Raw genomic sequence first — 13,709 nt, 5'->3', positions numbered from 1 at the left:
CAGATTAGGAACCACACCACATGTTCCAAGGTCGTCTCCAGTACCACGTTGTTCCGGATCATTCCTAGTGTACTAAACTTGTCGCTAATACCGTGCGATTGAGAACCAGCCCCACGGTACTCAAATTGAATATAGTATCCTATACAGAAACACAATAAGTGCGAATGACTCCAGAAATCAGAATACAACTGAAAGCTTAATTTTCTTATGTACACTGTATTTTACAATAGACCCCACGTGACAGCAAACACTACTCATATTGCGTCGAATGGGGTCTTTTCACGTGACCTAACGGAACTAATGGAAAGTTACATAATTTTTATCGAAACGTTGAAATCCCATCAATCAATGAGCCAATGGGCCAATAGCAAAATATATTATATACAGTTTACAACCCTGGATATAAATTGCGAAATTAAAATAAAATCATGTACCAGAAGTTACAAATAATATAACTATACATAACAAAATTTGGAGATATAAAACAATAAAACAGTGTAAGTATGACCATCACGATTAAACTTTTGAACGTATTAAATTATTGACAAGTGAAAATTGTAATGATTTGGTGCTAGACAATCCTAATTAATTTGCATTCCAAGCAAATCGAGTAACTTCTCTTTCTTCTTCCTTGTTGATCCTTTTTTCTCACCTCTAAGGAACTTGCACCCAGTCGGAAGTGTTTCCAACTTAAGTACGGATTCGCCTGATTTTTGAATCATCTATCGCCACGATGACAATGAATGTTGGGCGTCGATATATGCTTATTTGCCAGTTTTGCTCTCATCCGTATCCATTGAACCGACAGATCGCCAACCCACGAGAACACTAAGCCTTTCTGCAAAAAAGTGTGCAGTTTATCCTATATTGTTCTTGTCAGCAATAATTCTTCCAAGGTGTGTGGTTCATTTATGTTCGTATTTTCGTCACATACATTACTAGCAGACGATTCTATTTCAAGATTCTTTTACCTGCAATACTCTATTTACTTTTTTCTACCTTGACAATTATTTTGCAATAATTAGACTTTCAGAAAAGTCTGATATAAGCATGAAAAGGAACCTTAGTTTTATCAACCCACTAGTGTATGTAACTCCTAAAAGCATGACTGCACGTTAAGAGATGCATCTATCTCTGTTCATATCGCGTTTTACGTTCCGCCATGACTTGTGTTTTATGAATACTAAGACACATGAAATGGGTTGAACATATTTCTTCACATTCTAAATGCTCCGGGAATTTATTGTTTGCTAAAATATAATTTTTAAGATTATCGTGTCCCTATATGTCGTAGTAATGCATTCAAATATCAGTGACGCTCTGCTTTTTAATTTAGATTGTTAAGACATCAATTTAACAACATTCAGCATTTGCATTCTGGCAAACCTCGCATTCGGTGACTAACAATTCACCATCTTTTTGTCACAGTGATTTAAAAAAAAAATCAATGTTAATGTTCTCTAATCCATACGCACTACGTACCAACATATACTCTTATGTGTTGCCCAGTTTTCTAAATTAATTTCTAAAATATACTAGGTTCTTGGTGGTAAATGTCTGTTTGAATGGCAATTGGTAACGTTTTCTTATCTCTACAAACGATGTACAATATATAAAATCTATATTGTCCAGGATTCCCCAATTTTATATATTAGCAAACGAAAATGGCAATGACTCTGCGTTTCCTTTTTCAAGATGACCGTCATCGCCTACTCCAAATGTTACCAGCTAAAATTAGATTTTTATTCACGCTTGATATGTTATTTACTGTCTTGACACATTTCATTACTGTCTTAACACATTTCATTACTAGCTTGACATATTTCATTACTAGCTTAGCATATTTCATTACTAGCTTGACACATTTCATTACTAGCTTGACACATTTTACGACTTTCTTAATAACACTTCATAAATGAATTAAACCACTTCAAATTCATACATAGTCTATTAATGTTTTCGTCTGACATGCCAAAGTATGTATGGACATTAATTGATTGATGTTGTGCCGATAAATAATCATATTATCATAACTGTCTTTTCTGAAATATTAATTTGTTATAGCCATGACTGTGTGTTATACAAATGATTGCAAGAACATATGTTAATAATCCCTGAGAGCATTTAGTGCATCTTTGTACAAGAAGATAACACATGATTTGCATGAGGATATGCGGCCTTGTTTTAAAAAGCGGAATGTGCATGGGTGGGATAAGCAAGGAAATGAATATTTACATATTATTTTTCTTAAATGTTCAGGTTGATGGACTGGATATCATTATAAAAATGAACATTATTGTAAAAATTGAATGCTTGGCTAAACATTATGATAACAGACCGTACGTGGATGTGCTGCTTGTGACAGGTAATAACAAATAGACTCCTATTTGATCCTTGTGGTTGTCTAAAAGCCGAATTGATGCTGTAGACTGTATCATTCAATTGGACTAAAACGGCTAAAACGGCATCCTGTGAAGATACAGTGTGTACATTTTATCAGGAGGACAAATAAGCCATTGCACGTGAGTCTGGACATGTTCGAGCATTTTTTTATTTTATTGGAAATGTAGCTTAAGTCCCCGCATCCTTTCGTTTCGTGCAAAGGTCGTACATTTAAACCAGATAGCATCGACGTTTCATAAATTCGTGAGCAATGTAAGTTCTCCCTCGAACTGAGAAACCCTGCTTTTTTCACATGTGTACGAGTTAATCAGACCTTGATCGGCAACGTATGTGAGTCACCCGATTTCATTCGAAATCGGAATAAGATTTGCTAACGTCACCGTTGTAAATTTAAGAAGTATACTCCTGGCTATATCGGATTTTCTTCAGTTCACGGTCGCGTTTCGAGGTATTTCAGTGCCCCAGATGATATCTAATATTCACACGAGTCATAGTTGTATCTATTGTAAATGCTTTTTGGTTTTTTTTCTCTCTCAGATACTCTTAAAAATAACAAGCTTGCCGTTTTTCATTCCCTCTCAAATAAATGTGTGCGTCATGTGCTATGTTGTGGTTATTAGATCAGTCACTAATGGAATTTGACAACTTATCACATCTCAAATCATTGATTTTGGAGCACTCCGGAAAAAGGATAGGAATTACATCGTTGACTGAAAAAAGGTGTGGCACCTGTTAATTATAGACTGAATATCTGAACTTGGTTCAAACATAATATCTAGATTATTTTAAAGAACGGTTGTATCAGATAGATTTGTTGACATCACCAATTTCATCCCGCCATACTTTAGTTAGATTGGAAGAATGATTACATTTATGATAAAGAGCTGCAATGGAGACTTAGCTCCCCCTCTTATATCATCTCTCTCTCTCTCTCTCTCTCTCTCTCTCTATATATATATATATATATATATATATATATATATATATATATATATATATATATATATATATATATATATAAAGAGAGAGAAAAATGTACATTCGCATAAGGAAATGATCTCTTTGTTTTCACGTGTTTCGACAAACTTAAACATTTGCATCTAGCCTAAAATGTAATTTATATATATATATATATATATATATATATATATATATATATATATATATATATATATATATATATATATATATAATTGCTTATAAGTTATGCGTGATTTTACTAATTTTGAGTGAACACAATCTGAAATGAATTCAGAACTATGACTGCGTGAAATAAATATAAGTGACGTATATTGCTCTCCTCCCAGAGAATAACAATTCTGTGATGGTTGTGCATAACATTTAAATAACAACTCTGTGATGGTTGTACATAACACTAAAATAACATCTCTTTGATGGTTGTACATAACACTAAAATAACAACTCTGTGATGGTTATACATAACACACACACACAACGAATCTAAGAATGTTGCCTTAGACAAGCGAGAGTATATGGATAGAGACGACATTTTGATTTCGTTTACACGAGGTTGCAACACGCTTATAAGTTCTCTTTTAAGTGAATATAGCAAAGTGAAATGTTAAACAAACCACAATGATGGAAAAGTGTCATTTGCTGTCTTCATAACTTCAATGCATATTTGTGGTCATTGAAACATCAGACATTTACGTGGACCAACCTGCTTCCCCTCCCTTGTCGTTGGCATCATGAACTCGTCTGTATTTGTCAACGTTGGCAATACTAATAATTGCGACATATACAGACTACTATCGATTTTACCTCAAATATTCGATTTTTCGACTTTGATCTTGCAAAGTTCACATTGGTCAGTGAGTGGTTATGTGAGATTCGAACCGGTATTTACTGCATCATTATAAAGTCATGATATGAATACTGATTGTATCATCTTTAACACTACATTGCACGAGCTTACCATGAATTTACCCTATTGTTTTATTCATGGTCGACAGACACCATGTTGTCAGTAAAATAAACCCAGACTTAAATGCTTAGTGGAATCGCTCAACGTATAACCTTCAAAGAGTTCCTTTCAGATGTACGAAATCCCGTTTTCCTTGCATTGTATTTGGTTTTCAATTATACCTCCACAGAAAACATGGTGAAATTAAACGCATAAATAGATCAGCAGTAATACGATTACAAAAACGGTGGTAGCGATGGTTAGGTGCTTTACGGCACACAACACAAGCAGGTTGTTTAGTGCGTAGGAAATTGGAATACAATGCCCCATGATATATGCTACCTGACCCAGGCTGATAGGACCGAACTCGCACACTGTTGATCGTGAATCTGGCACTCGAACCGCTGCGACTGGCAATACTAAAGTGTTTCTATGTCCATTTGTGGCAATGCTGGCATTGTGCACTTTTTTTTTGTTTGCTTCACACGCGCACATACACGGGCAAACAAATTACGATATATGTAATCATGTAGTAGAAAATTAAACATGATGACAAATGACTAAAACAATAAGAAAGGGGAGAAAAGAGTTGTCAATTGCTTGCATTGTCTTTAAAAATAAAGAATATTCTTTCCTGCATGAAAATGGCTGGAAAAAAGTTGATCGTTGAAATGAGATAAGATCTGTCTGTCTTATATTTTAGTTTTAATGAGGTGGGCCGTTTTGAACGTAGCATGTTGATTGAGTTATGAAAACATGTCACCTATCAAATTCCATTTTAGTTAGATACACCATAGACCCAATTGACAAGAATTACCATAGACCCAATTGACATGAATTACCACAGACCCAATTGACATGAATTACCATAGACCCAATTGACATGAATTACCATAGACCCAATTGACATGAATTACCATAGACCCAATTGACATGAATTACCATAGACCCAATTGACATGAATTACCATAGACCCAATTGACATGAATTACCATAGACCCAACTGACATGAATTACCATAGACCCAATTGACATGAATTACCACAGACCCAATTGACATGAATTACCACAGACCCAATTGACATGAATTACCACAGACCCAATTTACATGAATTACCATAGACCCAATTGACATGAATTACCACAGACCCAATTTACATGAATTACCATAGACCCAATTGACATGAATTTCCCCGCCAATCGCAATAACCTACTGCCACGCAGACCAGTGGTAACACTAATCTCTTAATGATGTGCGTCAAGCGGAGGGCGCTGCTAGTACCAGCTATATAAGTTTTTGGTATGACTCGGTAAGGGTTCGAACTGCGACCTCCTGCATCTAAGGCGGACTCTCTAACCACTTAGGTTACAGGAAAAAGAGAGACATACATACAGAAAGAAAGAAACAGAGATCGAGAGAGATATATATACATACATACAGATAGACAAGACGAAATGCATTTTCGGACTAAATTACAATTCGTATTGATAGAACCGTTAGGGAATATAAGCAGTTCTTGATCTGATTTTATTCTTGATCTCTTAGATGCGATATTATGCAGATCACAAGAACATCAATTCAGAATAACCTTTATTTCAACATTGCAATACAAGACAATATGAAAAAGGTTACATTAGAAATTATTTTAGAAAAATAGTAAATAGCGAGTACACTGCACACGTTATTGGTTGGTTCCTGGTCATTTCGAGAGTTCCTTATTCAGATGATTGTCATGCCTTTATCGTTTGCCGTCCCATCCTACACGTACACGAAGCGGAAACCAAAGCCTCTTGTTCTGATTGTCCCTCTTGTCGAACAGCCTTTAAAAAAAAAATGAAAGCATTGTTTGTTAACTTGAGTTTGGAACTTCATGCTCTTTCAGGTCTTCCCGTTTAGAAATGCTTCTATAAACATATATATATATATATATATATATATATATATATATATATATATATATATATATATATATATATATATATATATATATATATATATATATATATATATATATATATATATATATATATATATATATATATATATATATATATATGTATCTATGTCTATATATATATATATATATATATATATATATATATATATATATATATATATATATATATATATATATATATATATATATAATTTAAGTCATCTACAAGAACTTCGAGCGTCCCAAAAGTATTGAAGGCCAAAATTTTCACATAAGTCACAGTAAGGTTGTTTTAACGATACTTACTCATTTGCGTCTACTTTTCCCTCTTCGATGGCCTGTATTAAAGCTTGCAACTGAACCTTGTCAAGATCCTCATCAAAGGTGCTTCTTCGTTGTCGAAGATCTGGAAATCATATATATATATCGATATATATATATACATATATATATATATATATATATATATATATATATATATATATATATATATATACACGCACACATTACACAACATTGGACCATATATCTTAGGTGTGACATTGCAATGGGAGACAACAATGAGATCAATGGAGAAATGGAGTCTAGCTGAATTGCCGGAAGAGAAACAACGTAAAAGTAAGCTGATTATGCACCCCCCCCAACAAATATATATATATATATATATATATATATATATATATATATATATATATATATATATATATATATATATATATATATATATATATTTACAAACATTGGAGTATTTTGTAGTTTAGAATCATCACTTGTATATTTAAGGGTCAGTTTCGTCATATATTCGAAATCAATCTGATTTCAGAATTGCGTCTACAGTAGAGATGTGCCTCGCAACGTCTTACTCTTAATATGTATACCAACCTGTTGGATTCCAATAAAAATGTAAATTCATACACAATAACTTTAAATAAACTAGCATGACGTATATATGTCCATCACACATCAATGACAGTAACGACGAAATAATGGCGAACGCTTTTCCCGGAAATTAAGAGGCAAGTCATTATTTCTAGCAAAATTGCACATCATACCACTTCCACTGTACTACAAAATGCATCATGCAATCAGCAAAACAGTAATAAAGCTAAGTGTCAAGGCAGTATATAAAGTTCTCCTCGATACCTTAATTAAAATGTGCAACTTCACGGCCATTTTACTTATGAAAGTCTTCCGAGGAATCTAAGCCTCACCTTCGTCTGTTTATTAACTTTTCCCCGCTTTATGACGTCTTAGGTTTAGAACACAAAACGTAAGTGGAAATATATATATATATATATATATATATATATATATATATATATATATATATATATATATATATATATATATATATATATATATATATTAACAATGGCGCTATCGCTGATCAATATATAGTGTTATTTGTATTATCTATTTTGAATTACTCTTCCGCTATGGTTGTCGGAAATATTCCAAGCAAAGACAGGAGTCCAAAATTTGATTTTCCTCCCGGGTCCCACTAAACACCGCCAAGGCGCGTAAAGACAAGGAAAAGGTACGACCAAGGTAGACCAAAAGAGTTCATAAAGACTATTGGATAGTAGTGTTACCTGACTTGTTTTCTTTAGTATAGTTTCCTAAGCATGTTATACAAGGACACCAGCACAGGTGTGTATCAGGGACATGAGATATTGGACGTGAACCATGCTTTGAAAATCCCTTAATTTAGAATGTTGTTTATGTTAATTGCAAATTGTGAATTTGTTACCATGAACACCGTATCTAAATACGCTACTGTTGGTGATTTAACTTCTTTTCCGGCCTTCAAGAACTTTAGGAAGGAGGTCATTGTTTGCTGACTTTTTTGCCGACCACCAGCATCATACAACTTAAACAGCATATATATGTAGGTAAGGTTAAAAGGCTGGTTCGCAGTAAAACTACAATCAATCAAACAATCAAATAATGGAGTCTAAAACTACCAGTGTCATAAAAACCTCGCCTTTTGTCAAGTAATTGTTTATTCACAAATTCTTTTAATGTGTATTTTGCTGACTAATTTTATTACATTTCAATGGTTTCTAACCACCAGCAAAACATAGTCTATGATTTATTAAATTAGATTTTTCGGCCCTTTCAAACTAATAGCATTTGATTAAATGTTTAGCCTACATAGTAGTAAGGCCACACCCCTTTAAGCATTTTATGTCAAACTATTGATATGGTAAAGTGTGAATACCCCAGAGCAATTAATTTGATACCAAATTAGCTCTTTCATGCACTTGGTTCATATCCGAGGAGTTTCAAACAGTAGAAACTGAGTTTCTCAATATTTATACTTTATACAAAAACACCAGTAGGAATGCAGTATGAATAAAGGGATAAATCCCAAAAACCGATTAATAAAAACAGCGCATAATACACATTGTGATCTTTTCTTACACTGCGAGTGTATATCATGCAACGCATGATTTTAGCACGCGTTGATAAATGCTATTTGGGTTATAGTAGCACTTCACTCCCATATACTGTAAATTTCAAATTAACATTAAATATGTGCCAATATTGTACCTGTCAAAACGTCTCTTTCTTCGTTCTGCTGTCTTGATAATTGGCTTAAATGACATAAGCAAATTAAACTTTTCTAGTTGTTACACATTTAAATATAAAGTTTGTATTATTTTACCGTCTTTGCCCGTTGCCGTTGCCTTTATTTGCCTCTATTTGGTCAGTCTGTGCGTATCATTTTCCATACATTTACTAAAACCAAATGTTTTACAAAGTTGTAAGAGCCAGATAGTGCACAGTTAACTTATGTATTTCAACATATTGATTATTTGAAGAAAAGAGCAATCAACTCTTAGACAAAACAAAAAGTTCTAATTGCGTGAATTGTCAGCATCCAAGAAATACATCAAACGACATGAAAATTTATTCCGTTAAATGTGACAAGTCAGTTGGCAATTGAAAATAACGCATTAACACAATTAGTGCAATGTCAATTTAAATAAAAAGATGCTGCCAATGTTAGCACAATGGTATAGTTGTGTGATTTGCTTTTATATCTTACGAAAAATGAACAGTTAACCGATCAATGTTGTTGCAGGTTTTGTTGTGAAAGAGTTATCTATTTCAGTACTGATTATTTATTGGATTAAATAATTTGCATATTATGCTATGCGTAAAAGAGGGTTTAGGTAATTGTAGCTCTTGATAAGAAAGCAATATTTTAACTAACTTTGCACATACATATCGTATAGTTCGAATATATTGTGCAAGTTAGCGCCACTTCAGTTTGCGAAGTATATCCATTACACTATTTGCAAGGTGCTGTCAATTATCACAAAATATACGACGGATATTCAGACTCCAGTTTAGTGTTGAGAGTATTTTACCAAGGATGCCTTCCGTTAGCCGATACATTGAATTATTTACTTTCAATTCTTTGATTATCCTTTTAAGATCGGCACTTAGATATACTCTCAAATATTTATCAGGTTAAACAACATTAAATTCTTCGCCATGTAGTTTGTATTTAAATAGTAGTTTATATATATATATATATATATATATATATATATATATATATATATATATATATATATATATATATATATATGTAGTTACTACAATAATTGCACAGTTTGCCTACGTATATTCCGAGAGTAAAGCTAGTTCTTTTAGGTGGGCATGAAGTAGAGTATATGATAGGGTATTTATTTCTCCAAAAAATAATTAAAAAAATAGTTCAACAACAAAAACATAAGAGTTGGGCTTAATACCCACATCATCTGTACTACCTTTAGGACTGTGCATATATTCGCCCACATACATAAGCATAAACATAGCCAGGTAGTATAAAAACATCAAAACAGACAGAAAAAGAACTGAGAAATGACATGAAGTAAAGTACAAGAACTAAAATAGGAATAAAAGAGAAGAAAAAAACAACTAAATACCAGAGGATAAAGCAACAGCACACATGGCCACAAGCAGCAGCAAGACGACGAGGTTCCTCATCTTTAGAAATGAATGATGCTCTCTGTCTCTCTTCTAGCCTCTCTCGAGATAAAGGATTGATCATGCCCGCGCTATTTATACGAGTGTTCATGGGACGCAGGATTCAAGAGGTCGCAAAGGGCCAATAGAAAAATATTTGACTAAGTAATAGGCAGTTCTAAGGACATACAAATTATCAACCGTTTCGCAATATCGGTGAAGCGATCTTTGTCCTCTACGGACAAAAAGAAAGTAGCGACACTAAGTGATTCGGTTTCAGTTTGTAGATTTTAGTCCTCTAGGGTAAGTTATGCTTGATATAATTGCTTTACCGTGGGAACGAAGAGGCCGAAGCACATGCTGAAACTTCAGACTTGCCACATTTAATATGAAGGAAACGAATATACTGTATTTAGTATCATGAAGTCAAAATAGTTGTTTAGAGACGTTACATTCCTAATTGTGCTACAAAGCTTGATTTTACATTGAAACATCGATAATCGAAGTACAATTACTATACACTTTGTCCACAAGTGGATAGACTACATAAGTTCTTGCGAAGCATTAATTTTTCTGCAAACATTAAACACTAAAATAAACCGGAAATACGGATATTGGAGGTCACGGTGCATTATTTTTTTTTTTTTTTTTTGACATTCTACTTTGAATCTATCCATCTACTAAACTATATGCGCTTCTGTATTCCATTGGGTGCGGTCATTCACAATTAACAGCGAAATAAAGGTTTTCATCCGCACACTACGAAATACAATTTTTTATATACAAATTTATCAAATGTCCCTTTTAGCAGAATTATACAGACTTCACAGTATTATTAATGCTACTAAGATATATATATATATATATATATATATATATATATATATATATATATATATATATATATATATATATATGCAAATCTAACTAAAATTGTACAACAAAGGATAATAATTCTGGATATCTGAACTAAATTAAAACGAAAATGTCTTCATATTTTAATTGCTTAAAATGTGTGAGTTTATTTAAAGGTAAAACATTTTAACATTTTGTTTTATACCATGCTAGGTCAATTAATTTTGTTTACATTTTCTTGTTCCCAATCCTTATCAATCGCCATTTGTCTCTCACGAAACTAATAATTTCATCAGTAAGATCGTGGTTTTGCAAACAGTACAGTGTCACTTTCATAAAATTGAAAAACGCATCACACGACCTACTCTATTAATTAAATGACGATGACCATATATCTCAGTACTAAATATTGTATATAAAACCAACATTTTAAATGACAATACAATTCTATACAGACATAATCATCTCGTTCACGTGGGTTGTAGGAATTTGTTCGATCAGCTAGACAGATTACAACGTGTCAGCATTTTTACCGATTTCACCATACCCTTTCAATTGAGGGCGTCTTATGCATATGTTTGAAGAGGCTTTAAAAAAATTAGACTTCACTGGAAAGCTTGCATGTTCTGTCAGTAAACTGCTGCGATAAACAATGATGGTAACATCAGAAGATTACAAGGAAACTAAACTCGGATGATAGGTCATCAAAGATGAATTTGTTAACTTTGCAAGAGTGGCAAATCACATCGGTAGGAAAATCAGAAGCACTCGTAACAAGAGGAAGCTGTCAAAACATGTTTGTGCATTAAATGCACATCGTTTCAAAATTATCATATAACTTCACAATCGTTGTTACGTTTTCAGACTTTTTATGAGCAAACGTTTACTCCTGCATTTACCAAGAAAACACACGACACATTTTGTACGATACAAAAGTGCAAACAATTGTGAAACATGTGATTATAGATCTTGATTACAAATTCCGTCACATGCAATAATTCTGCTAGGCCTGGTCAACATTGCAACTACAATCCCATACAATAGTTGTACTGGATTTGAACACCATTAAGATACTGTATTATATGTACAGTCATTCACGTAGATGCTGCATGACTTGGACCATCCCTTGATTTTCACATTTCTCGCTGAATGAAGAATACGTGACTATATTGTGAATTACATACGGGCAAAATTATTATATGCATCTATTGTAGTTTATGTTTATTGGAGAGATATGTGAATGGATATGCAAGTCGATTCGGAAGAAATGAAATATTCTCAACTAAATTTATTATGATTAACTGCATGTTCCAGATACAGAAGCGAGAGCTCTGAGGCCGTTCTTTTGAACGAAAAAGGAATATGTCTGCAGTTCAACTCAGTATATCAGAGAAAAGTCCACATTATTAACTTTATTAAAAACCTATTACTCGAAGATATATATGATGGTTTAATCTACGAACAAAAATGTGAACGTGAACATACGAATCATCTGAAAAAAGTATCAAACAAATAAAGAACCATTTCTTAATTGATATAACCATAATATGCAAAAAGCTAGCACCACATCTAAATGAATGCGCTTCTATCAAAATATGATTTAATTTAATTATATCAATAAATAATGTAATTTAGTTATATCAATAAATAATTTTATTTAATTATATCAATACATACTTTAATTCAATTATATCAATAAATAATTTAAATAAATCTTATCAATAAATAATTTAAATAAATCTTATCAATAAATAATTTAAATAAATCTTATCAATAAATAATTTAAATAAATCTTATCAATAAATAATTTAATTCAGTTCTATCAATAAGTGCTTTAATTGAATTATACAAATACATACTTTAATTGAATTATACAAATACATACTTTAATTGAATTATACAAATACATACTTTAATTGAATTATACAAATACATACTTTAATTGAATTATACAAATACATACTTTAATTGAATTATACAAATACATACTTTAATTGAATTATACAAATACATACTTTAATTGAATTATACAAATACATACTTTAATTGAATTATACAAATACATACTTTAATTGAATTATACAAATACATACTTTAATTGAATTATACAAATACATACTTTAATTGAATTATACAAATACATACTTTAATTGAATTATACAAATACATACTTTAATTGAATTATACAAATACATACTTTAATTGAATTATACAAATACATACTTTAATTGAATTATACAAATACATACTTTAATTGAATTATACAAATACATACTTTAATTGAATTATACAAATACATACTTTAATTGAATTATACAAATACATACTTTAATTGAATTATACAAATACATACTTTAATTGAATTATACAAATACATACTTTAATTGAATTATACAAATACATACTTTAATTGAATTATACAAATACATACTTTAATTGAATTATACAAATACATACTTTAATTGAATTATACAAATACATACTTTAATTGAATTATACAAATACATACTTTAATTGAATTATATCAATAAATAATTTAAGTTAATCATATCAATACATAATATAATTTAATGCTATCAATAATTTAATTTAATTATATAAATATACAG

The 13,709-nt window shown here is 31.6% G+C and overlaps 1 long non-coding RNA gene across 1 annotated transcript; it reads right to left on the bottom strand.

Annotated features, from left to right (window-relative positions):
• Nucleotides 1–5,901: 5,901 nt before the first annotated feature.
• LOC149774372 (uncharacterized) lies at nucleotides 5,902–10,330 on the bottom strand. The gene is made up of 3 exons (XR_016416877.1): nucleotides 10,206–10,330; nucleotides 6,571–6,670; nucleotides 5,902–6,148 (listed from the first exon to the last, which is right to left on the bottom strand). It is a non-coding gene; the product is annotated as an uncharacterized LOC149774372 (long non-coding RNA).
• Nucleotides 10,331–13,709: the final 3,379 nt, after the last annotated feature.

This window comes from Sinohyriopsis cumingii, unplaced genomic scaffold (assembly GCF_028554795.1).
Source record: "Sinohyriopsis cumingii isolate HCF-2022 unplaced genomic scaffold, ASM2855479v2 utg000295l, whole genome shotgun sequence".
Lineage (NCBI taxonomy): Eukaryota > Metazoa > Mollusca > Bivalvia > Unionida > Unionidae > Sinohyriopsis > Sinohyriopsis cumingii.
The sequence above is the reverse complement of the archived record's forward strand: the minus strand, read 5'-3'. Positions and strand labels throughout refer to the sequence as shown.